This window comes from Piliocolobus tephrosceles, chromosome 7 (genome assembly GCF_002776525.5).
Source record: "Piliocolobus tephrosceles isolate RC106 chromosome 7, ASM277652v3, whole genome shotgun sequence".
Taxonomy (NCBI): Eukaryota; Metazoa; Chordata; class Mammalia; order Primates; family Cercopithecidae; genus Piliocolobus; species Piliocolobus tephrosceles.
In genome coordinates, this window is record NC_045440.1 from 37,272,145 (window position 1) to 37,297,283 (window position 25,139).

At 46.2% G+C, this 25,139-nt stretch overlaps 1 protein-coding gene and 1 pseudogene across 5 annotated transcripts in view; one reads left to right on the forward strand and one right to left on the reverse strand.

Moving 5' to 3' along the window:
• The first annotated feature begins 2,115 nt into the window (after positions 1-2,115).
• The window catches only part of PLEKHA2 (pleckstrin homology domain containing A2), a 91,502-nt gene continuing 68,478 nt past the window's right edge, over positions 2,116-25,139 (forward strand). The window contains exons 1-2 of one of the 4 annotated variants that reach the window (XM_023214509.3): positions 20,170-20,445; positions 20,794-20,888. The gene's annotated coding sequence lies outside the window, so the exon portion shown is untranslated. Of the gene's footprint in view, positions 2,243-20,169; positions 20,446-20,793; positions 20,889-25,139 lie in introns of those variants that run through there. The other 3 variants (XM_023214510.2, XM_023214511.3, XM_023214508.2) reach the window with 3 other exon arrangements.
• Positions 11,415-12,278, reverse strand: LOC111544117 (annotated as a pseudogene). The gene has a single exon (XR_002732053.3). The product of XR_002732053.3 is annotated as a 60S ribosomal protein L27 pseudogene (transcript).

Consider the following 25,139-nt stretch of genomic DNA (forward strand, 5'->3'; position numbering starts at 1 on the left):
ATTCTGCTTCCTATGGAGGTCTTGGAAATACCTTTTTTTCTTTTTTCAAAGACAGGGTCTCTTGGCCGGGCGCGGTGGCTCAAGCCTGTAATCCCAGCACTTTGGGAGGCCGAGACGGGTGGATCACGAGGTCAGGAGATCAAGACCATCCTGGCTAACACGGTGAAACCCCGTCTCTACTAAAAAATACAAAAAACTAGCCGGGCGAGGTGGCGGGCGCCTGTAGTCCCAGCTACTCCGGAGGCTGAGGCAGGAGAATGGCGTAAACCTGGGAGGCGGAGCTTGCAGTGAGCTGAGAGCCGGCCACTGCACTCCAGCCTGGGCGACAGCGAAACTCCGTCTCAAAAAAAAAAGACAGGGTCTCACTGTGTCACCCAGGCTGGAATGCAGTGGTGCAGTCATAGCTCACTGCAGCCTCCAACTCCTGAGCTCAAGTGATCCTCCACCTCACTCTCCCAAGTAGATGGGACTACAGGTGTGAAATCATGCCTGATAAACTTTTAAAATTTTTTGTAGAGTGGGAGTGTTGCTACAGTGCCCAGGTTGGCCTCAAACTCCTGGGCTCAAGCGATCCTCCCTTCTAGGCTGCCCAAAGCAGTGGGATTACAAGTGTGAGCTACCTTGCCTGGCTGTTGAAATGCATCTTTATTAAAAATCAAAATATAACCAGGAAACAGAAAGTGAGTATATGAATGGTGAAATTGTTACATATCCTACCTCATGCCATTCTTACTAGTTGAGTATTGTCTTTTACTGAAAAGCAACTCATGCCAGCATCAACAAGAACTTTTTTTTCTTTTTTTGTTTTGAAACGGAGTTTTGCTCTTGTTGCCCAGGCTGGAGTGCAATGGTGTGATCTTGGCTCACTGCAACGTCTGCCCCCTGGGTTCAAGTGATTCTCCTGCCTCAGCCTCCCAAGTAGCTGGGATTACAGGCACCCACCATCATGCCCAGCTAACTTTTTGTATTTTTAGTAGAGATGGGGTTTCATCATGTTGGCCAGGCTGGTCTGGAATTCCTGACCTCAGGTGATCCACCCGCCTTGGCCTCCCAAAAGTGTTGGAAGTGAGCAACTGTGCCTGGCCTAACAAGAGCTTTAAGTATGGCAAACTTGTATCTTTCAGGTGTAAAATTAACTCAGCATGATAATTCCTGACCACTATCTACCTCACAGCTTCAAACAGTTTTTTCAAGAACTAGGCATGCAGAAATAAATGCTGGATTTTATTGAAACCTAAAGGCATTTTTGAATGACATTGTTACCAGCCATTAATTGGTTCAGAACCTTTGTAATTTTTATTTAACTTGAGTTGTCTTTTTTTTTTTACCATGCTTTTTTCAATGCATTGCTCAGTATTTTTTAAGTTTCATGAACGCATGTTTAGTTCATTAGATTCCATGACAGTGTAATATTTTGATGCAATGTTTTGCAAATGAAGTTGCATTTTCAGAGCAGTTCTGTATGCTCTGTGATACCATCTTTTCAAAGAGAAACCTTTAAAACCTAAAAAACAAAACTGCCCCAAACCATAGAAAACTCGTAAGTGTGCGGTCCTTTTTCTTGTTCTCATTTTTTTCCCTTTCTTTTTTCTTGTCAATAATAAACATTTACCAGAGTCTACAGATGCTAGCTAAGGTAGGGCTGAGATGGGGTGGAAATAGATCGGAGGCAGGTGTCCAGGATGATTGAGGGTAGGGTGGTTACATCTACAGATCCTGGTTATATTTTAACTTTTAATAAAGATGCATTTCAACAGCCAAAGTGGCTGCCACCTGTAATCTCATCACTTTGGGCAGCCCAGGAGGGAGGATTGCAAACTCCCAGGAGTTTGAGGCTAGCTTGGGCAACAGGCTTTTTCAGAAAGGAAAATCACGTGTCACCCGGAGGACCATGGGAAGGATCATGTGGGTGAGTTAGTGAGAAGGAAAATAATACACACACACACACACACACACACACACAAAGGGGTGGGGTGGAGGAGAGAGGGAGAGGGAGAGGGGAGGGAGAGAGAGAGAGAGAGAGAGAGAGAGACTCAGAGTCTCTGAACTTGGTAAGTTGTTAAAACTGTCTTTGAAACAGGAACTTGCCTTGGCTACCGTGAACTGAAGAGCACAGATCTCGCCGTCCTCTTTCTCGCAATCACCTTGGCTTTTAAAGCTGTTGCTGGAGGTAACTTCCCCTGGCTAGGGAGGAGCTGCTTTGTTGTTCAGAGAGCGTCATTCTTCCAAAACCAGGGGTGGGGTAAGTGGAGGCTGCAGACCCTCAGGGGATCCCTTTGGGACGGGGGAGGGAGGATTGGGGGGGATCCCTGGGAGGGATCTTGTCACTTTGGTTATCCTAAAAACTATATATTTTGAGGTGGGGATCCGAACTCCCCTTATATTAAGAAGAAAAGGTGGGGGTAGGGTGCAGACATTTTGCCAAATTACAGATGGAGCCAACTAGAACCAGAACAATTCCCAAAGGAGGTCCTCCCACACCCACAGGAAGGCCAAAAAAAGGCTTGAAATTCAAATTATTTTTGGTGCTTGGGAGATGAGAGGGGGTGAGAGAGGGCAGCAGCAGTGAATGGGAACTGAAGGGGGAAGAAAAAACCAGAAGGCTTGGTTAGTATCATTCCAATGAAACAGGTCAGGAGAGCACCAAGGACTCTCAGACATGTAGTTGGACTTGGAATACTTTTATTATGTGTCTACAGGGTAGACTGTAAAGGAGAATATTCACACATTTTACATAAATGTAGTTTCTGCTGTAAAGAAACTGCTGCTCTCCCTCCTTTTTTTTTTTAGCCTGTGTTTCTGGGGTGACAGGACAGAGATGTCCTGTCTATTTCTCTCTGTACCTCTCAAACCTCTTACCTCACCCAAGTTTCCTCCAGGAGCCTTCTTCCCTTCATGAGCTTTGGCAGTTTTGTTGTTTTGTCTGCTTATATTTTGCTTTGAGTAAGAAGGAAGAAAAAAAGATAGTGGGGTGGGGTAGAAATGGAGCACCCCGTGAGAGGCGAGAAAGCAGTACACCCATTTGAGAATTGGGTGGAGGGAAAGGGAAAAGACCTTTGGAAAAGAACTGTCTCCTTTTTATTTTTATTGATTTATTTTTTGAGGCAGGGTCTCACTCTGTCGCCCAGGCTGGAGTGTGGTGATGTGATCTTGGCTCACTGCAACCTCCACCTCCCGGGTTCATGCCATTCTCCTGCCTCAGGCCTCAGAGTAGCTGGGACTACAGGTGTGAGCCACCACGCCTGGCTAATTTTTTGATTTTTTATAGGGATGGGTTTTCACCATGTTGCCCAGGGTGGTTTCAAACTCCTGTGCTCAAGCAATCCACCTGTCTCAGTTTCCCAAAATGTTGGGATTACAGGCGTGAGTCACCATGCCTGGCCTGCACACTTTTTAGGTATCAGTTTTTCTCATCTCTTTCATCTCTTCAAAAGAGTGACTTGGATTGCACAGGATGCCCAGGTAGATACTGGACACCCAGTTAAATTTGAACTTCAGACAAACAGCAAATGACTAAAAATCTGACATGAGGATTCTGTGCATTTGAGGCAGTTCTTTTTTGTTTTTGAGACGGAGTTCTGCTCTTGTTGCTCTTGTCAGCGCGAGCTCGGCTCACTGCAACCTCCACCTCTCAGGTTCAGGTGATTCTCCTGCCTCAGCCTCCCAAGTAGCTGGGATTACAGGCATGTGCCACCACACTCGGCTAATTTTGTATTTTTAGTAGAGATGGGGTTTCACCATGTTGATCATGCTGGTCTCAAACTCCTGACCTCAGGTGATCTGCCCACCTTGGCCTTCCAAAGTGCTGGGACTACAGGCCTGAGACACCGCACTTGGCCCAAGGCGGTTCTTAAATCACCTCTATAGGGATGTTTAAACAGTGGGTACCCAGAGGGCACAGTTTTAAGGGAATCACTGTCTAGATCTCCCTGAGATGCAGTGAATGCCAGTTCCTACTGGCTTCTGTCTTCCCACCTCTCCTTTCCCAACAGCGCTCTCTCACTTCTGAAAAAGGAAAGAAAGAGGAGGCCCTGGGTCGTAAAAACCTTCAGGGCCAAGACAAGGGACAATGAGAAATATCTGTGTTTGTGTTGAGACAGGAAAGCCTTTTGTAACTGAGATACAAATCCTTTCACAGGCTAAGCGGTTCCCAATTCATTGCTATCCATAAAATTTGGAGAAAAACCTAATTGAATTGTCCACAAACAGATCAATCATTAGAATATTTTTAAAGAATAAACTTTATTGGCTGGGCACAGTGGCTCAAGCCTGTAATCCCAGCACTTTGGGAGGCTGAGGTAGGCAGATCACCTGAGGGCAGGGAGTTCAAGACCAGCCTGGTTTACATGGTGAAACCCCTTCTCTACAAAAATACAGAAATTAGCCAGGCTTGGTGGTGGGTGCCTGTAATCCCAGCTTCTTGGGAGGCCAACGCAGGAGAATTGCTTGAACGCGAGAGGCAGTTTGCAGTGAGCTGAGATCTTTCCACTGCACTCCAGCCTGGGTGACAGAGTAAGACTCTGTCTCAAATACAAACAAACAAGCAAAACTTTATTTTGTAGGGCAGTTTTGGGATCACAGCACAACTGGGTGGAAAGTAGAGAGTGTTCCCATTATACCCCAACCCCACGCATAAAAAGCCTCCCCACAGAATAATTTTTGAAGGAAGATCTCTAACGTAATTGAATGATGTTACCAAATACGGCCTTACTGAAAAACAGATCTCAGGTTCCCTGGCAAAAGTGTTTTTAGTCATTCCAGGATCCCTTTTGAAGCCATAAGCCTTTCTGGGTTATGTCCCAGTTTTCTTGCCTCTCGTCAGCCCTGGACATTGACATAACAAAAGTCCTTGCAGACTCATCTGCGTATTAATGTGACCAAAGCTGCTCAGAGCTTACATTCGTAAAAATGAGAAATAGGGAAATTATTAGGGCTAGGCGCGGTGGCTCATACCTGTAATCCCAGCACTTTGGGAGGCTGAAGCAGCCCTCACTTGAGGCCAGGAGTTCAAGGCCAGCCTGGCCAACATGGTGAAACCCCATCTCTACTAAAAATACAAAAATTAGCTGGGTATGGTGGCAGGCACCTGTAATCCCAGCTTCTTGGGAGGCTGAGGCAGGAAAATTGCTTGAACCCTGGAGGCGGAGGTTGCAGAGAGCCGAGATTGTGCCACTGCACTCCAGCCTGGGCGACAGAGTGAGACTCCGTCTCAAAAAAAAAAAAAAAAAAAAAGAAATAGGGGAAGTATTGACATTACATCCTGCTCATTATTGCAATAAGTAATATTAATTGATGAATACTTAACTTCATTACATATACTTGTTTACTATAGATGTATATATGTAAACATATACATATATGTAAAAATCCATCCTCATCTATCTCATTAAGAGACTAATTTCTAATGCTATTTTACTGTATTTTGTTTAACTGTCAACAAACTATATTTTTATCTTGTTATTAATAATTGTAATGATGACTTAGTCTCAAACACTGTTTTAACACTTACAGCCTTATGGACACAGGATGTTTTTTAACATTGTAAAATCAATTTACATATGCATTTTTGTTTCAGAAAATATGATAGGGCAATCAATAAAAGATGTTCAAGCATAAAAATAGCTGACATTTGGATACAATTCTTTAGGGAAAGTGGAATGGAAGTATAGTTCAAGGAAGAAAGGGATAGATTTAACATTTCTGGCTGTCAAAGAACTGCTTGTTCAATTTTAAAAATGAATGATAGTGTCATATTACTATGGTACTTAGATTCTATTGGACACATTAAAAAGAGTGATATGACAGTTTTATTTCAAAACATCCCATGCTAACAACTGCAGAATACATCCCTTGTGAACACTTAAAGCTACGATTAAAAGTTATAGACGTCAAACTTTAAAGTGTGTGAAGAGATACATAGTTTTTCAGCATTTTAGGGGTTGTAGGTAAGGAAAAGTTTGAAGGCTGTTGCTTTTTTTTTTTTTTTGAGAAGGAGTCTTACTCTGTCACCCAGACTGGAGTGCAGTGGTGCAATCTCTGCTCACTGCAACCTCCACCTCCTGGGTTCATGCAATTCTCCTGCCTCAGCCTCCCGAGTAGCTGGGATTACAGGCACCCACCACCATGTCTGGCTAATTTTTTAATTTTTTTAGTAGAAATGGGGTTTCACCATGTTGGCCAGGCTCGTTTTGAACTCGTGATCTCAGGTGATCCGCCTGCCTTGGCCTCCCAAAGTGCTGGGAGTACAGGCATGAGCCACCGTGCCTGGCCGAAGGCTGTTGCTTTCTACCATCCTCTTACTAACATTCCTGTCACAACATAATACTTATATTTCCTAATCCTTTACAACCTGGAACAATAGAAACGGTAGACATAATTGTGCCTATAATTTCAGAGGGTTCCTAGTCTGAAATTCTTTGTACCACACTATGCCGCTCTTCTACTCTGAACTGGGTATTAGTTACAGGGTCACAGTACAGTACAAGGACTTAAATTGGAGAAACCAGAAATAAATCAGCCCCCAGACCTCCTGGATGTACTATTTCAAGAATATGCAGTTACATTTCGGAGGCCCCAATTTGACTCATGGTGCACTCAGGAACACATAATTACCAGCTGCATTCTAACAGACTTCTGCTGTAATGCTTGCTTCTGAATGTGATGCTTGCTACCATGATGTCACTTTCTGAAAACAAGGGACAGCCACGGCAGAATTTATGGCAACACATTGAAACTAACCAACCTTCATGTGCACCTTGCTCTGCTCTGGAGAGAAACTTTCTCGAATACCAGGTGAGGTTCTGGTGGAGTTTCTCCAAGTGTTGAAACTTTCTTCTTAAGGAAGGCAGAAAAATGGATGGAAGCAACCAAATGCCCAAAGAGCAGAGGAAGTGCTCATGGGGGCAGCTATGTGAGAGGGATTGTAGCCGTTGAGGTGGGAGAGGAATGAAGTGCTGCTCTTTAAGTCAGAACTGAAAACTGAATGTTAGCCCCCCAGAATTTAAGAATTGCTAGCCCCAGTGTGCAAAACTGGGCTTAGTCTGTGGAGTTCATAAATAGGGATGCCTCAGCTATCTAGGATCAAGAGGGATAAATGTTCACCATAAGTCCATAAGTTTTATATATATATACACACATACACACATATATTGAGATAGGGTCTCCTCTGTCACCCAGACTGGAGTGCAATGGCACGATCACGGCTCACTGCAGCCTTGACCTCCTGAACTCAGGTGTTTCTCCTGCCTCAGCCTTCTGAATACCTGGGACTACAGGTGCATGCCATCACATCTGGATACATACACACACACACATATATATATGTGTGTGTGTATGTGTGTGTGTGTATATATATATATATATATTTTTTTTTTTTTTTTTTTGAGATGGGGGCTTGCTCTGTTGCCCAGGCTGAAGTGCAGTGGCACGATCTCGGCTCACTGCAACCTTTGCCTCCCACGTTCAAGGAATTCTCCTGCCTCAGCCTCCCAGCTAGCTGGGACTACAGGTGCACACCACTAGGCCCGGCTAATTTTTTGTACTTTTAGTAGAGACGGAGTTTTGCCATGTTGGCCAGGCTGGTCTCAAACTCCTGGCCTCAAGTGATCTGGTCGTCTCGGCCTCCCAAAGTGCTGGGATCATAGGCTTGAGCCACTGCACCTGGCCCCGGCTAATTTTTGTTATTTGTTGTAGAGATGGGGTTTTGCCATGTTACCCAGGCTGGTCTCAAACTCCTGGACTCAAGCGATCCACCTGCCTCGGCCTCCCAAAGTGCTGGGATTACGTGCATAAGCCACAGCACCTGTCCTTAAGTGATTTAAAAAAAAATAGATAACATCTATTCAAACAGAGAACACTCACAATAAATTTTTTGGCTTTAAAACTCTTTCTTGTCCAAACGCAATGGCTCACACCTGTAATCCCAGCACTTTGGGAGGCTGAGACAGGCGGATCACCTGAGGTCAGGAGTTCAAGACCAGCCTGACCAACATGGAGAAACTGTGTCTCTACTAAAAACACAAAACTAGCTGGGCGTGGTGGCGCATGCCTGTAATGTTAGCTACTCGAGGAGGCTGAGGCAGGAGAATCGCTTGAACCCGGGAGGCAGAGGTTGCAGTAAGCTGAGATTTGTGCCATTGCACTCCAGCCTGGGCAACAAGAGCGAAACTCCATCAGAAAAAAAAAAAAAAAAAAACCTCTTTCTTTAATTAAGCTTTGTATTTGGAGATAATACAAATACATATGGAATTGTAATAAATAATTCAGAGGTACTGCATAGCCTTTCCCCCTTTTCCTGAATGGTAGTCTCTTGTAAATCATAGTAAGATGCCATAACCAAGATATTGACATTGAGTGAGCCAAGACACAGAACATTTCCATCAGCACAAGTAACCCTGTGTTGTTCTTTTTTTTTTTTTTTTTTTTTTTTTGAGACAGAGTCTTGCTCTTCGCCCAGGCTGGAGTACAGCGGTGCGATCTTGGCTCACTGCAAGCTCTGTCTCCCAGGTTCATGCCCTTCTTCTGCTTCAGCCTCCCAAGTAGCTGGGACTACAGGCTCCCACCACCACGCCCCGCTAATATTTGTATTTTTTTCAGTAGAGACGGGGTTTCACCATGTTAGCCAGGATAGTCTCGATCTTCTGTCGCCCAGGCTGGAGTGCAGTGGCCAGATCTCTGCTCACTGAAAGCTCCGCCTCCCGGGTTTACGCCATTCTCCTGCCTCAGCCTCCGGAGCAGCTGGGCCTACAGGTGCCCGCCACCTCGCCCGGCTAGTTTTTTGTATTTTTTAGCAGAGACGGGGTTTCACCTGGTTAGCCAGGATGGTCTCGATCTCCTGACCTCGTGATCCACCCGTCTCGGCCTCCCAAAGTGCTGGGATTACAGGCCTGAGCCACAGTGCCCGGCCTGTGTTGTTCTTTTATAGCCACACATACTTCATACTTCCTTCCTTCCCACCATACCCACTTCTTTTTTTTTAGACAGAGTCTTGCTCTGTCACCCAGATTGGAGAGCAGTGGCCTGATCTCCGCTCACTGCAACCTCCGCTTCCCTGAGTCAAGCGACTCTCCTGCCTCGGCCTCTTGAGTAGCTGGGATTACAGGCGCGTGCCACCACGCCCAGCTAATTTTTGTATTTTTTTAGTAGACACGGGGTTTCACCGTGTTGGTCAGTCTGGTCTCAAACTCCTGACCTCGCGATTGGCCCGCCTTAGCTTCCCAAAGTGTTGGGATTACGGGCGTGAGCCACCGTGCCCAGTGCATACCCTCTTCTTAACCTTTGACACCCACAAATCTATTCTCCGTTTCTATACTTTTATCTTTTCAAAATGTTCTATAAATGGAATCATATAGTATGTAACCTTTTGTTTGGCTTTTTTCGCTTGGCATGATTCTCTGAAGATTCATCAGGTTGCTGTGTGTATCAATAGCTTGTTCCTTTTTATTACTGAATAGTATTCCATGGTATGATGAACTACATTTTATCTGATATTTACCAGCAGAAGGACATCTGGGTTGATTCTAGTTTTTGGCTATTATAAGTAAAGCTGCTATAAGCATTCCTGTATAGGTTTTGGTGTGAATACCATAAGTCTTCATTTCTCTGGGATAAATGCCCAGAAGAGCAATTGCTGGGTCCTATGATAGTTGCATGTTTATTTTTATTTATTTACATTTATATTTATTTATCTATTTTGCAGATAAGATCTTGCTCTGTCACCCAGGCAGGAGTGCAGTGTTGTCATCATGGCTCACTGCAGCCTCGAACTGCTGAGCTCAGGCAACCCTCCTTCCCCAGCCTCCCGGGTGGCTGGGACTACAGGCACATGTCACTGCGCTTGGCAAGTTTTTGTATTTTTCTTTGTAGAGACGGGGTTTTGCCATGTTGCCCAGGCTGGTCTCGAACTGCTGGACTCAAGCGATCTGCTTGCTTCAGCTTCTCAAAGTGCTGAGATTACAGGCGTGAGCCACCACACCTGGCCTGTCACCCTTTTTCATTGTAGCCATGCTGATATGTGTGTAGGTATATCTCATTGTGGTTTTTCTCAGTGTGGTACAGTATTTTTAATTTGTACACTTTTTCCAGGCTTTTTATTTGTTAAGTCTTATGAACATTAATTAAAAACTTTTTATTAGGAAAAAGATACATAATGCACATGATGTAATATCTCAAAAACATAAAAGAGCACGAGAGAATCATTAAGGCTGCTCTTATCACCGCAGGGGTGATCTCCACTGCCATCCCCCCCACCAGGCCACGCCTCCTACCAGCAAAACCACGTAGCCCTTTCCACCTAAAACGAAGGCACTGATCACACAGTTCAACCACATCTTACTCCAAGGTCATCCCCAGGAATGATGAAGATTGTCTTAAGCACATGTAACCTGTGGGAATGCTAGTTAACTTTTCAGCAATCCCATTTATGGGCATAGGAATGAACTGGATAAAACCATGCACTTGGCTGGGCATGGTGGCTCACATCTGTAATCCCAGCACTTTGAGAGGCTGAGGCGGGTGGATCACGAGGTCAGGAGTTCGAGACCAGCCTGACCAACATGGTGAAACCCCGTCTCCACTAAACATACAAAAATTAGCCTGGTGTGGTGGCGCATGCCTGTAATACCAGCTATTCAGGAGGCTGAGGCAGGAGAATCACTTGAACCCAGGAGGCATAGGTTGTGGTGAGCTGAGATTGTGCCATTGTACTCCAGCCTGGGTGACACAGCGAGACTCCGTCTCAAAAAAACAAAACAAAACCCATGCACTCCTCCACACCCTGTCACCCACTTCTCCAGTGGTTCTTCCATTCTCCTGAGGTTTCTAATATGCTGAGGGCTAGGAAACCATACTGCTAGGCTTTCTGAAATGAGATATGCAATTGGAATCAATAATCAAACCTAAGAAAAGCTCCCAGAACTTTGGCTAGCTACTCAGAGGCCCTTCTCTTCTCACCTTATGAGTTCAGAGTTCTGTTCCAGAGACTGAAGTTGCCAGAAAGGTGACCATGTTCCTACATGTCTTCTTAGGGAGCTGGAACTATGACAAGTTCAGACACTGAAGGGTGCATTTGGTCATTCAGGCAATTAAAACACCCACAGCATCAGTAAGTATTGGGTGTAAGGATAAATTTAGTTTGTGATAGTTTAATTGCTAAATGAAGGAGTTAAGCTGGACCGTCCTTAATTCTCCACCTGGTGCTACACTTAATTTTAATGTAGTTTGATGGACATGTGGAGTCATCATACAAATTATGATGAAATTTGGAAGAAGATTCCTGAGCAAGTTACCTGTCTCCAGTGACTCATGCTGAGTTTCACTAGGACTCAGAGTTCAAGCTGCTAACTAGGTTTTGTATCTCTTTTCCAGTAGCAGAAGTTTTAATGTGATTGGACACAAAACTGGCTACAATTTTTTTCTTTCCTTTTTAATTTTTAATGACCAAAACAAAGCATCTAAAACTGCAGCTTCTGGAAGAACCACTTGTTCTTGCCTGTCTTGTACCTCTCTTCAAACTTGACCTTGGCCTCTCGTTGGGCCCTGCGTTTAAGAGCGGGATCTCTGAAGACATCCTTATTGACGACAGTTTTGTCCAAGGGGATATCCACAGAGTACCTTGTGGGCATTAGGTGATTGTAGTTATAAACTTTCACAAAAGACTTGATCTTTGGCCTCTTGGCGATCTTCTTCTTGCCCATGGCAGCTGTCACTTTGCGAGGGTAGCGGTCAATTCCAGCCACCAGAGCATGGCTGTAGGGGCGATCTGAGGTGCCATCATCAATGTTCTTCACGATGACGGCTTTGCGTCCAGAGTAGCGTCCAGCCAGGACAAGCACCACCTTCCCAGGTTTCATGAACTTGCCCATTTCGGCAGCAACCACTCAGGCCTACAGCAAAAAGGGGCTACAATTTTTTGAAAAATATATCCGCAGACTGGCATTTTCTTTCTTTCTTTTTTTGAGAGAGGGCCTCACTGTGGTCCTCCAGGCTAGGCTGGGGTGCAGTAGCACAGTCATCACTCACTGCAGCCTCAACCCCCTGAGCTCAAATCATCCTCCTACCTCAGCCTCCCAGGTAGCTGGGACTACACACTCATGGTGCCATGCCTGGCTGCCTTTTTGTATTTGTAGTAGAGACAGAGTTTTACTATGCTGCCCAGGCTGATCTCAAACTCTTGGGATCAAGCAGTTGCTTACCATGGCCTCCCAAAGTGCTGGGGTTACAGGTGTGGGCCAGCATGCCCAGACATGGCAAGTATTTTCAAGTATTTTTTGAGGATGAAGTTAGTTCTATGTTGTTTTTTTTAATTAATTTATTTATTTTTATTTTTATTCATTTATTTATTTTTTTGTTTTGAGACAGAGTCTCGCTCTGTCACTCAGGTTGGAATGCAGTAGTGCGATCTGGGCTCACTGCAACCTTCACCTCCCAGGTTCAAGCAATTCTCTGCCTCAGCCTCCTGAGTAGCTGGGACTAGTACTTTTTATTTTTATTTTTTGAGATGGAGTCTCACCCTGTCGCCCAGGGTGGAGTGCAATGGCTCTATCTCGGCTCAATGCAACCTCCGCCTTCCAGATTCAAGCAATTCTCCTGCCTCAGAATCCTGAGTAGCTAGGATTACAGGTTCCTGCCACGACGCCTGGCTAATTTTTTGTATCTTTAGTAGAGATGGGATTTCACCATGTTGGCCAGGCTGGTCTTGAACTCCTGACCTCGTGATCCACCTACCTCGGCCTCCCAATGTGCTGGGATTACAGGCGTGAGCCACCATGCCCAGTCCGTTATTTTGTACTTTTAAAAATAATTAGTAACTCCTTTGTATGTGAGAACACAAGAATTCAGAAGTCAAGCAGGGAAGCATTGACTTGTGATTCTGAGATGCTATCATTCTCCTTAAAACCTAAATTCTTCCATCTATAAAATGAGATGAAAAGTCTCTAATTCCCTGAGAGTGGGGGAAAAAGAATATTTAATTCTTTTGAACTTTGTACTGAATATATATATTGCCTATTAACGAAATAATAAAAGGACGTAAGTCCATGTGTCCAAATATCCTTTTTGCTTTTCTTTGTTTTCTATGGTTTGTAATAATCAGCTTGTGTTAGGAATTGCTGATGTAAAAGTCAACCCACTTCACTGACTACAATAGGCAGCTCTTGGAATAAACTGGTTAGAGTTTATTCTTGCTAATAAACTATATTCACCCACAAGTATTTATTAAGAGTAGCCCCTGTGTGGGCTCAGTACTGAAGTAGTGAATTATTTAACTAGTTTAAGCAAAACTAATGTCAAACATAGTGCTAAAACGTGGTCATAGATCCAAATTTAAGTACCTATTCATTCTTTCACTCTGAACTGGGAAGTCCCAGTTCTTCCCTCTAATCGAAGGGCAACACTGAGGATACAGGATTCCTAATGGTGCACTGCACTTATTCAAACTGATGGGAAAATAATGCCATCAGCATGAATCAATAGGAATGGTGCTTTTGGCCAGCAGACTGTTATTTCTGGGGATGGCACACACACTCAGTTCTGAGGCTGAGAACTGACACTGTTAGTGTCAGACTTAGCAGTACAGCAATGCTTTCCAAACTTTTTTACTAGGAAATAACTTTAGCACATGTAAGTATGCATGTATATGTGTGTGTGTATATATATTTATATGTATATCTCCTCTTTATATTTTACAAGTCTGATTTTATAAACTTCCATATAGTCCACCAGAGTTTTCTCTTTTTTGATTTTACTTTATTATTGTCCTTTACTGCTGTTTCCCTTATCCTATAAACAGAAATTTCCTAAGCTTCTTCCACTCCCCATTTTCCTACTCTCAAGGCTCTAAGAATTTGAGCTAAGAGACAACCTTAAGTATTGGGGGAAGGTCACTGAACTACTATTCAGAACCCAGGGATTCAGATCATGACTGGCTGTGTGATTCTGAGATGCTATCGCTCTCCTTAAAACCTAAATTCTTCCATCTGTAAAATGAGATGAAAAATCTCTGATTTCCTGAGAGTGGGGGAAAAAGAATAGTTAATAATTTATCATGAAGTGTTAGCTCTTTGGGATAAAAATTTCAAATGAAATATGAGTATTTAAATTCAAAGGTTTGATACTGATTTTTCAAATTTAATATTGTCAGCACTTAAGCATGTTCCCTAAAAGCATGAATTCAGTGAATCCCAGATGCCATGGTATGAGACAGTTATCTGTCATCACCACCTTCCCCATTCTCTTCACCCAGCATAGAGAAGTCACTGGTCCCTGGCTATCAGCTAATTAGTGACAAAGTCAGGAGTCAAAACTAGGTAGCTGGGTGTCAGAGTCTAGTTACTAGGCAGCCGGTAACTATGAAATCAGAGCCAGTTAACTTCCAAATGTGTCCTTTCCTTGCTCAAAAGCCTTCAGTGGCTCTTGAAGCCTACTAATGAGTACAGACTCCTTAGCTTAGCAATAAAGACCCTCCAGCTACCTTTCTTTCCTGTTTCATTCCCCATGAAAATCCTTCGTATGTCCTCCTGTGCTCCAGCTGAACTGTACCAGCCACACCTCCCTGAATAGATCCCATGCACTCCTGCTCTGTGCTTTGCCTCTGATCATCTCTGTATCTGGAATTCACCTTCACCTTTCTACATTTTACCTTTCTTTCAAGGTCCTTGCAAGGGGCCATCTCCTTCATGCATTTTCCCCTACCCCTCTCAACCACAGCTGGTTGATAATCTTCCCAGGGAATTTTATCTCTGCTCTCCTTTGCATGTATCAGTTTCTGGCTTTTATGATAGTTATTTCTATACATACTATATTCCCTCCTTAGTAAGAGATGAGCTCCTTGAAGGTTGCAATATGATTTTCTTTCTCATGGAACTTTTAAATTGTATGAAAAATATTAATCATTCCTGTTCTTCTTTAAAAAAATAGCCAAATACATGCATGCTTATTGCAAAAAAAATGAACCCTCACACAATACATCTCTTAGAAAGTGAAATCCACCATTATCACCCCTCTTCCCCCTGCCCTAAGAGAACTGTGGTTAACAGTTTGGAATGTATTCTTATAGACCTTTTTCATGTAAAACATTATTTACAGAAATGGGAGCATACTATATGTAAAGCTCTGTGCTTTTTTCACTTAAAATGTATAGTATTTTTCACGTAGATATCTACTTCATTCTTTTTTTTTTTTTTTTTTTTGAGACAGCATCTGGTTCTGTCATCCAGGCTGGAGTGTAATGGTGGGATCTTAGTTCACTGCAAACTTGAACTCCTGAGCTCAAGCGATCCTCTTGCCTCTGCCTCATGAGTAGCTGAGGCTACAGGTGTGCACCACCATGTCCAGCTAATTTTTAAAAATCGTTCATACAGACGGGTGTCGCCATGTTGTCCATATTAGTCTGGAACTCTTGGGCTCAAGTGATCCTCCTGCTTTGACTTTTCAAACTGCTGGGATTATAGGCATGAGCCACCACCCCCCAGCCCTCATTCTTTTCTAAGTGTAGCATAGCATAAAATTGTAGCAACGCACCTGTTCAATCCCTTCTTGATGCGCATGAAAGCGATTTCCAATTTTTACCATTATGACCAATGCTGCAGTGAATACATAATACATATGTGTGTGCATGTATTGCTATCTATATATCCATATAACTTTCTTTGGATATGCAATTGCTAGGTGCAATGGAATGGAGATTCTAAATGATGATAAATATAGGAAGTGTCGGGTTGGGAGGGAACAGTCTTGTTTTATGTTTCTCTATATCCTTCACAAGGCCTAACATTGCATCTACCAGTGTAGCTCGGTAGGTAAGAGACCAGGCTCTGGCCTCTGGCTGTCCAGGTTTGTATCAGCGCTTTATCTCTAAGACTTAGCCATCTCATCACCATAAAATAATGGCAGAGTCATTGTCGTCATAAAGCTTAAATGAGATAATACATGCATAACAATTAGCAATTAGTAAGTAACTGGAAAATTTGTAAATGCAGACATACAGGAGGAAAAATGGTAATGGGTTCAGATAATTGTGGAATGAATTGGACTGAATAGAACAATGGCAGTTTGAGTAATCATTCTAGAAATGGATGGCACAGAACTATTCATACTTTGCTATCAAAACCCATAGCAACTATTTATAAAATGACTGGCTAACATTAGAGGTGCAATGTGTAGCCCTGGAGCAATTCATCTCTGTGCAAAGTGAACTGGCCTGAACCAGAATCAAACCAATGACCTTGGCCTCTTTGGCCCCACACTTTCCCTCACAGAACTAACTGGCCCCAGCTGCAGCCTTATGTAATGGGTATCTATGAGGACAGAGAAAAATAGTTCCCTGCAGGGTGCACTGGCTCACCACTGGAGGTTGTTACGTTATCTAGCTAACCAGCTATTAACATTGAAAATGAATAGAAAGTACATAAATAAATGCTTAGAGTAGTGCATAAGGCTTTCTGTTTAGATTCCTAGGTTCCAGGTCAGAAGTTTTCATCTTGGTGGCAAGGTTTCTATACCAACACTAGAAGATTCTAAGGTAGTCAACTCTGGGTTCTAGAACCAACTCTGCCACTAACTATTATAGCTTCAAAACCTTGAGCAAATTGTTGAGCTTTATTTTACCCTGGTACAACAAGGGGGCTGAAACAGCACATGTCAAAGGTCCTTTTTTGCCATTCCTTTCCCCACAGATACAGTGTCACATTCTCAGACATCAGGGCTGTTCATTGCACTGAACAAAATTAAAGTGTACAATTAGGCAACAGCAATACTGTACTTTCAAAATGTGTCAGTGAAGTGATGGCAAAAGTAAACATAAGAAGCTAGACACAGCCAGGCGCCGTGGCTCATGCCTGTAATCCCAGCACTTTGGGAGGCCGAGGCGGGCGGATCACTTGAGGTCAGGAGTTCGATACCAGCCTGGCCAACACAGTGAGACTCCGTCTCTACTAAAAATACAAAAATTAGTCAGGTGTGGTGGTGCGGGGCTGTAATCCCAGCTACTCGGGAGGCTAAGGCAGGAGAATCGCTTGAATTTGGGAGGCAGAGGTTGCAGTGAGCCAAGATCATGCCACTGCACTCCAGCCTGGGCAACAGAGTGAGATTCAGTCTAAAAAAAAAAAAAAAAAAAAGAAGAAGCTAGACACAGAAGGCCACATATGATATGATTCCACTTATATGAAATATCAAAAATAGGCAAATCCATAGACTGGATGGAAAGCAAGTGAGTGGTGACCAGGGGCTGGGAGAAGAGAAGAATGAGAGGTGACTGCTTAATAGGTATGTGGTCACCTTTAGAAGCGATGAAACTTGGTTGGAACTAGACAGTGGTGAGAGTTGTACAACATTGTGAATTTACCGAATGCCACCACATATACACTTTAAAATGGTAAAATTTATGTCATGTGTACTTTATCACAATAAAAAAGTGCCCCCCCCCAAAAAATAGAGAGAGAGATGGCAAAACATAGCAGGACACAGACTCACTTGACCCCTGCTTCAACGTAACATGAGAGGAGGGTTGGGGTGGGGGGTCCTCTGAGGAAGCTCTGGGAGATCCAGGAATAAGAAAGAGAGTAGACATTGGTGCAGGATTTGTCATCTAACTGGGGCCGGGTCCTGGCCAGGGACAAGTGTAGCAGTAAATGGGGCTCCAGTGAAGTATGAGCATCTCCCTGAGTGCACTGATGATGACCCTCCCTCAGTCCAACATGTTCCAGCCTCCTCCCACTGGTGTCAAACCATATGCATCTAAGTCCCATTTCAAAGCCCACTCCCTTCTTGAGCTCCCCCACCGTACCCCATACAGAGACATATTTCTCTCTCTCTTTTTGTTTTTTGTTTGAGACAGGTTCTCACTCTGTCACTCAGGCTGGAGTGCAGTGGTATGATAATGGCTCACTGCAGCCTCAAATTCCTGGGCTCAAGTGACCCTCCCATCTCAACCTCTTGAGTAGCTGGGACCACAGGTGCATACCTGGCTAATTTAATTTTTTAAATTTTTTGTAGAGATGAAGTTTCCCTAGTTGTCCAGGCTGGTCTTGAACTCCTGCGCTCAAGGGATCCTCCTGCCTTGGTGTCCCAAAATGCTGGGATTACAGGTTGTGAGCCACTGCCCCTGGCTATATCTTGTCCTTCTAAAAGTTGACAGCACTTACTCTCTGTGCCATTCCCAGGACACAAGGCTGCTTCAGCCTTCTAGAGACACCTGTATTCTCTTGCCACCCAAGGCCTTCTGTTTCTCTTTGCCTCCCAGCATCCAATACAGTAGTGCTCAGGAAATACTTGTGGCTCTGTGACAGAGTGACTCAGGCAGCCCCACGGGGAGTAGAGTTTTATGAGTTTAATATGAACCATACCATGAAATCTGAGAAATTTACCTCATTGCTCATACTGGAAACCCTCAATTCTAGTCGGATTTGCTTGGAGCTGGATGGAATTGTGTTGCTTTTCACACTGAAAATGATCATCTGATTTTTAAATTTAAAAAACATTTACATAGCACCTACTTCATGTTCGACAGGAATCTCAACACTTCACAAACGTTAACTCACTAACTTTTCCTAACAGAGGCATTGAGAAATTAAATAACTTGCCCGGGGGTCAAAGTCAGTAAACAGCAGAGCTAGCTTCAAATTCAGGTTCCGTGCTTCCAGAGGAGATGCTCTTCAGTTTGTTCTGGTGCCTGAAACTTACAGATGAGTGGCAAAAACCTCCATGAACAGAGAGAAAAAAAAAAAAAGACATTGATGTATTTATTTCAAGGGAAATGTTTTTTTCCCCCATCGTCCCCCTTTTCTTCCTCATTCAAAGCAAAATGCTCTAAAGCAAACAGTCCTTTTTTTCACACCTGAGAGACTAGCGCGGCTCATTTTTGCTTTGGCAATCAAAATGGAAGAGGAAACTTGTGTGGTTTCATCACTGGTGCTTTCGGGGTGTGTGGGGCGGGCTGTCCTTCTCCCTCTGTCCTGGCTCATCGGCCAGAGCCCCCCTCCCCAGGCGTTGTGGCCTCCGGTCGTGGAGACAGAAGAGGCCACCTTTCTCCTGTAACACCGGGAATGTGCCCCAGCCTCTTCCTCCTTCCTGCAAATCCAGTCCTTGTCCTGGAGAACCTCAGCGTCTTCTTATGCCTGCCTCTCTCAAAGCCTCGTAGGATTTACACCTGATTAACAACGTTTGCATCAGCATCGCCAGCCCCTGCAGGCCCGCGCGAATCCACTACATTTTCATGTTTCCGATGTTGTCCACCTGACTTGATGCATATTCAAATGTCTCTCTCCCCACGTGGGAGGCTGATGTCAGAACCTGACAGACCTGCCGTTTACTAACTGGGGACCCAGGGCAAATTACTTCACACGTCTGAGTCTCGGTTTCCTCACCGTGAACGGGTCTGGTACCCATAGGTTGCGGCGTGGATCAAATGAGATAGCGCAGGGGCGGGACCGGCGCACAGCAGCTTAGTTCCTCTTGGCGAGGTCTACGTAGTAATTACATGTGTGCCTGTTTCCCATTTTTTCCCAGAGCACCTTAATGCTCTGGGGGCAGGAAGGGAGTCTTCGCGCCACACCGAAAAAGTCCCAGCGGGCACGGTGTAGGCGCCTGTGGTCCCCCCAAATCGGGAGGCTGGGGCAGAAGGATCGCTGGAGCCCAGGAGGTCGAGGCTGCAGTGAGCTATGACTGCGCCACCGCACTCCAGCCTGGGCGACAGAGCCAGACCCTGTCTTAATTAAAAAATGAAATAAAGAAATTAAAGTCCCTATAACCCTGGTTAGAGCGTTCCCGCCCACTGGTCTCTTAGGGCACATTTAGGACAACCTGAAGATGCCACTCTTCTTGGGACCCTAAGTCTGACCCCAACTCCTCGGTCCCCAAAGTCTAAGGGCTCAGGATCCGAAGGAGACCCGACCGAGGTCGCTGGGTGGGGCTCTGGGAGGAGGAAATGGGGTTCTTGAGGGAGCTCTCGCTCCAGCTCGCCTCCTTCTGCGAGGACGCCCCCTGCCCGGGCACCTGCTGTCCCAGTAAGCGTCGGGGCCCGGCCTCCCCGCGGAGCAGTCGCCGGGCGCGGGTCCCACCTGCCAGGCGCGGACCGCAGGCTGCCTGGGGCGCAGCCTCGGGGCGCCCCGCCCCCGCCTCCCCCTCGCGGCCCCGGCGCCCGGCCGCGCCCCCTCCCAGCCCGCGGCGCCCCGGCACCCCTCTCCCTCCCCGGCGGGCTCCGCGGAGCATTGTACACACATCCGGGGCTGGGTTTTGCTTTAATGCGAAACGTAATTAACCCGGAAAAAAGAGCCGAGGGACTGGAGAGAAGGAGGGGGCACGGGGGGAGACAAGAGCGAAGGGTGCGAGAGGCGCGAAGAGTTTGGCAGCTAGACCCAGAAATCCCCGGAGCGCGGCGGACCCGGCGGCCGGAGGGGCGACCCCGCCCGATGTAACGCACCCCGCCCGAGCTCCGGCCCCTGCACGGGCGGGGTAAGTTGGGTGCTCTCGTGGGCCCAGGAGCGGAGCGGCGCAGAGGGTCGCGCGAGGGTCGGCGGGGCTGGGGGTGCAGGGGGCGCCCCGGCGGGGCTCTGGCCTAGGGGCGCGAGGGGCGCGCGCGCAGGGCTGAATACGCCCGTCCTGGTGGCTGACAGGCGAGGGGAGGTGGCCGCAGACCCAGGAGGCCTCCTCCAGCCCTCCGGGAGAGCCCCGAGGGCAGCCCCTCCTCCAAGTGCCCCGGGTGGCCAAGGTCGCCGCCGCCAGGGGTCGGGCTGCGGGGGTGGGGCCGCGGAGAGGGTGGGGGCGGGAGTTCTGCTGAGCTGCATTTTCTCACGTTTGCAGCAGCGAAACTTCTCTGCGGGTTCTGGCTCTGGGGCACCGGCCCCGCAACGACTGCCCGGGCTGCGGGAGGGGAGGAGAGCAGAGAACGTCCCCAGGCAAGTCCCTTGGGTACGATTGGGCCATGGAGACTCCTCTTTCTCTCCCCCGACTACCTTATTAAATGACAGGCCTAGAAGGCTCCCCTAAGGACACCGGTCCTTTCCTGTGGGTGCAGCCTGGCCTTTGGGCTTCTGGAACTCCATACACTGGAAAGGACTGCCCTAAAATGCAGGTTCGGTGCCAGGTTGGGTGAGCCCTCGAGGGGCGCTCTCGTTCTCTCACCAACTTCTTCCTCACCTCACACGCTTCCCTTTTCTCCTTCAGTCCTGATGACGATTTCACCAAAATTTTTAAAACAAGAAAGAAAAAAGAAGGGTGGGTGAGGGTGGGAAGCTAGGCCGTTTAGAATGAAAAAATGTCCCCGCACGCCCAGAGAGGGGTGCAGGACCCGCTGCAGCCGGAGCACCCTCACATCTCCTCCTCCGGGCCAGCCCTGCCCCCAGGCCCTCGCCTTAGGGTTTGGCTTCCTTCCTTCTTGGTGAACGCAGGTTCAGGATGTATCTTCCCCTTCTCATTCCTTCTTCCTGCCCGCCCCCTTTCTTTAGGGCTCCAAGTGGGGTTTTAAGAGGACAGTAAACGGCAGAGAAGAGGGAGGGGAAAGCTCCACACCAGGAAGCCAGCTGTGGCTCTGGGGGCTCTGAAGGCTGAGCTGTAGATGCACTTGGGGCTGAAGTACCAAGACTGCACTAATGGTGTTCTTCATATATCTGACCAAGTCCCATTTTCCCTTCTTTTGTCATTGTTTTTCTTTGGTTGCAAAGCCTTCCGAAACAGCAAAGCAAAAGATCTTGAAAGAATAGAAGTTTTTGTTTTCTATTTCAGTTGCATTCAGTTGACATTTATTATACATGCAAGACAGTAATGAACAAAACACAACTCCAAATATTTTTTCTTTTTCCTTTACCTTTGGAGGGCTAGACCCTGTCTTTGGGGAGCTTACAGGACTTGTAAGCCCCCCACTTGTTGTGAGAAGCCACAGCAAGCTTTTAGAAAGCATCATCATCATCATCTCAGACGTTAGCCTTCTTCACCATGTGCCGCTTGAAGGCGGATGGTTTTTGCACTATCAGAGGTCTAGCTTGTAGTCTAGATTACAGCCAGCCCAACGTATGACATGTACCAGGTGCTAAGTAAATGTTTGTTGCTTTAATGAATGAATGCAAACACATGAATTGTTTACACTTGTCCAAATGGCAGAGAAAAGAGCAGTGTCGTTGCTCCTCAAACCTGTAGGGATTTGGTTCACCAAGCTGGTACATGGGAGTTATTAGTCTGGATGTTGCCTTTACACCTAAGTATCCTTTGACCCTGTTTGTACATTACAGCATACTTTCTATAAATTGTCTGTGGCACTCCTAGTGGGATTTTAGCTGGCTGGTAATGGGAGCCTTGCTCATTTCACAGATGGGTAATTACCTTGGTATTGATTGAGAAACTGCCTGCCCTTTGGTGAAGAGTTTTTGCAAACCTTTCTTTTTCCTTGTCGTTTGTGCTTTCTTCTTCTGTCTTCTGTGTAAGGAAATAGGGCCTGCAGTTTCCATCATGTCATGGTAGTGAGTTGAACCATATTCAGCTCGGTATTTTAGAGTGGTTAAAATACATCTTGAAGACATGCAGGTTTTGGTTGGTGCAGGTTTTTGTCCTGCAGAAGTGGGAAGGGGAAGGCTGATGATCCCTATCAGCTGAGCCCCAGAGCAGCCCTCCCACTGCCTTGCCAAGTGTTTGCTGAAGTGCTACGATACTAGGAAGACCCAAGCAGCATTGGTCTCCTGTCCAATTCATGAGACAGATGGACAGGTGGGTGATGCCCCTGCTGAAAGGCTGGATGACTCAGATGAGAGCTTGCTGCAGAAAACAGTGCATCAGAATATCTTTTCTGATTCACGGAAACTGCTGTGGCTCGACTTATTCTGGTTGTGATAGACCTAGGGCTTGGAAAAGAGGATCTGGGTGCTGCGATGCTGGGTTGCTCTGCCCCCTCTCTCTTTTCCACCATGAACAGTTTGGGTTGCCTAACTTTCGGTTTTCCATCTGTCTCAGTGAGCTGGATGGGACTCCAGCAATCTAATCTGGTAGGCTTTGGAAAGGAAGGAAGGAAAGCAAATATTATAGTGTGTTGGCCTATGGGAATAGAAGAATCCTGGCCCTGCCTGATATAAGCCCATTATTGAGATGGGAAATTGGACAGGCGGGGGAGATAGGGCAGCCGAGAGGTGGGAGGGATGCGGCCCCATCCTGTCGGTAGAGGAGGCTGGGGGCTGGTGCAGTGACTCTACAGTTCCTTCTGAAAGCCCCTTCCCTGCCCTGACCCCAGTTGATTGAAGTGATTTGTTATGCATTAAAACCAGAATTGGGCTTTCTCACTGTGGAGGTCCCAGCCCTGCTGGGGCAGGGGCTCCTAATATTGCCTAGTGTGGGCAAAAGGCTTGGGGGCTTTGGCCTTGTGGTGTGCCTTTTGCCCGCAGTGCCTGGTCAGCAGAGATGAAGAGGATGGGAAGCTGGGTCCTCTTCTCCTTATACTCTTGAGAAGCACTGCAGTTAAAGTGCCAAGGCTGGGACTCAAATTCGGTTGGCCCCTTGTAAAGCAGCTCTCTGCTGGTGTGTTTGCCCGTGGCCGGATCGAGAGGCAGCGCTAGGATCCTTTCCTTGGAAACTGATGAGCATGTCTAGGCTTCTGTTAACTCTCAGGGTACCCTGGCCAAGAAGGAGTCAGCGAATTGCCTGGACTTTTTGTTTTAAACCTCCTGGAGAATTTTTAGAGATGTAAAATGTGGTTGTTCTTGGAGTCGAGTGAAGAGTGAGGGAAGCTGACGCCTTTCCTTGTGAGAGGGATCCCAGAGTTGCAGCTTTTTCACTGACATTTGCTCATTGGCGTTGGAGGGATGGAGGTGTGCATGCAGCAGCTGCCTGCCCAGTGTTCAGCAACGTTGCAGTAGTAATGATGACCATGTACTCCTTGTTAGGCACCCACACATGCACTTTAACAACAATATTTACCCAATGTCTGGGTGTCCAGCACTTTTCACACATTGTTTCATTTAATCCTCACAGCAGCCTTTGAAGTAGGTAAAGCAATTATCTCCGTTTTGCAGATTAGGAAATAGACCCTGAAGAGTTAAGCAACTTGTCGGCATTTGCATCCAGGTCTGTCTGGCTCGAGATCTGGCTCGAGACTCACGCTCTTTCCCTTCACTCCACTGCACGCTTGGGATAGGTAACTGAAATCAGCACACCCTTTTGAATGGTCATCTTCTTGCAAAAGTTCCCTCAAAAATACTCATTGGCTGGATGCAGTGGCTCATCCCGGTAATCCCAGGGCTTTGGGAGGCTGAGGTGGGAGGATCACTTGAGGCTAAGAGTTTAAGACCAGCCTGGGGAACATAGTGAGACCCCATCTCTACAAAAAAGAAAAATTAGCTAGCTGTAATAGTGTGTGCCTGTAGTCCCAGCTACTCAGGAGGCTATAGCGGGAGGATTCTTTGAACTCAGGAGTCTTTGAACTCAGGAGTCTGAGGTTATAGTGAGCTATGATCGCACCACTGCACTCTAGCCTGGGCACCAGAGCGAGACCCTGACTCTAAAAAAAGGAAAGTTTTTTTTTAAATACTCATACTGATTATTGTCACCTGCACATCCTCCTTACCACGCCCAGCCCCTTCTCCTTCCCTAAATCAAGAGACAGAAGCACATGTCTTTAGAGGAACACAGCTAGGCCATTTATGCTCCCCCCTCACCACTCCCTTGCCCCACCCCTGGCACTTTGCAAAAGGCCAGTAGGTCGGAGAAATGATGTTTTTGTTTTTGTTTTTTGTTTTTTGTTTTTGAGGCAGAGTCTTGCTCTGTCACCCAGGCTGGAGTGCAATGGTGTGATCTCGGCTCACTGCAACCTCCGCCTCATGGGTTCAAGCGATTTTCCTGCTTCAGCCTCCCAAGTAGCTGGGACTACAGGCGCATGCCACCATGCCCGGCTAATTTTTTGTAGTTTTAGTAGAGACGGGGTGTCACTGTGTTAGCCAGGATGGTCTCTGTCTCCTGACCTCGTGATCCACCCACCTTGGACTCCCAAAGTGCTGGGATTACAGGCGTGAGCCACTGTGCCCAGCCGGGAGAAATGATGTTTTCTTTTCATTCTCTTACTGCCCATGTATTAGTACCCTCTGGTTGACATGGTCCATTATAAAATGAAGTTTAGAGTTCCAGGACTGGCAGCTGTTGTTAGGAAGCCCTACAGTGAAACTGAATTCATT